This window comes from Hippocampus comes, unplaced genomic scaffold, assembly GCF_001891065.2.
Source record: "Hippocampus comes isolate QL1 unplaced genomic scaffold, H_comes_QL1_v1.1 C16949068, whole genome shotgun sequence".
Classification (NCBI taxonomy): domain Eukaryota; kingdom Metazoa; phylum Chordata; class Actinopteri; order Syngnathiformes; family Syngnathidae; genus Hippocampus; species Hippocampus comes.
The window spans coordinates 1-1,347 of record NW_017841326.1 but is presented as its reverse complement, the minus strand read 5'-3'; the positions used below and the strand labels follow the sequence as shown (position 1 = coordinate 1,347).

Below are 1,347 nucleotides of genomic sequence, written 5' to 3'. Positions count from 1 at the left end.
CCCTTCTCCCCATGGCACGTCTCACCCGACCGCAGATGTACTCAAAGGTCTTCCTGGATAAATGGAAATTCTGCTGGAACTGCGAAGGGCTGAAATCCGGAACAACGTGGTCCCACCAGTGCCGAGAACGCGGACGCATCCACACAGAAGGTGGCGCTCGCCTTGATATGAGCCACAACAGCACCTGTAAATTCGAGTTGTCCCAAGACAAACAATAACTGCAGCTGTAATAAAGTGATTCTGAGACACCATTAAAAAGACATTGTCCATCCCGCTTGATGATAAAATAACAGATTAAGTTCCATTTATTATTGTGTTTTTTTTCTTGACCAACTGGCAAAGCAGTTAAACGAGCTGGAATAATGTTCATGTGGGTAAACTCTAACGTAAGCATTGATTTACAACCTTATTATTAGAGTAATGCTAAAATTTTATTCGTAATAGAAAAAATTAATTAGTATCCAAATAAAATGTAACTTGATTTCATCGTAAAGGATTTATTCGGCAATGTTTATTTAACACATTTTAAGGTTCCTGAGTATTTGTTGGGGGGGGAAACAGCAACATAATAAATTGACAAATTAAATACAATTCTGTATGTTGCGAAAAGTATCCCAATAATGGTTGAGCTGGACAAATCAAATGATATGATGGTTCATGACTTCCCTTTTTTGAAGGGTTGAGCCCTCGAAAAATCATATTAATGGTTCACTTTTAAAACAAAGACGAGGCCTAATTAACGCACACGTTAACCAGCTGTGGACTGACGATTCACGGGGACATGAAGATTTGAGACTTTGAGAGAGATCGGGAAAATAGGTCGCAGTGTTCATCATAACAATACTATCAAACTTACCTTCTTCCTGTTACGTAATCTCTGTTGATGCATGTCACGGAGAAACTGAAGAAGTCGATGACGGGTTCCAATATAAGCTCGCAAAGTCAGAAGCAATATTTGCACATATTCCTTCTCCATTGCGATTGTGTTTCTTCTTTCTTCCGGTATAGTTGGCAACCAGGGTCCGTGCGCATTACCGCCACCTTAAGTTAATATTTCTGCTTTCGTGTTCTTGTTCCCTATTGAGGAGGGAAGTTCCTATTTGGACACTTGACGTGTTTCGCACAGACGCGGAAATATGTACGATAACCCCTTAGGCACCATATTGGACGTTGATAAGTTGCCATATTGCGTGTGTAAAAGTGGAACATTCGACAAAGATACATCCTTAATTTCTGAATTTCTTGGAGGCAAAACAAATGTTTTACAGTCATTTGGTTAGATTGTATGGGTTTAAGACATCACAACATTTTACGAAGACAATTTGCTCACTTTATGACTCGATAATT

The 1,347-nt window shown here is 39.4% G+C and overlaps 1 long non-coding RNA gene across 1 annotated transcript; it reads right to left on the bottom strand.

The window, feature by feature from the left end:
* Nucleotides 1–1,223, bottom strand: LOC109509562 (uncharacterized). The gene is made up of 2 exons (XR_002166971.1): nucleotides 857–1,223; nucleotides 1–184 (listed from the first exon to the last, which is right to left on the bottom strand). It is a non-coding gene; the product is annotated as an uncharacterized LOC109509562 (long non-coding RNA).
* Between the last annotated feature and the right edge of the window lie 124 nt (nucleotides 1,224–1,347).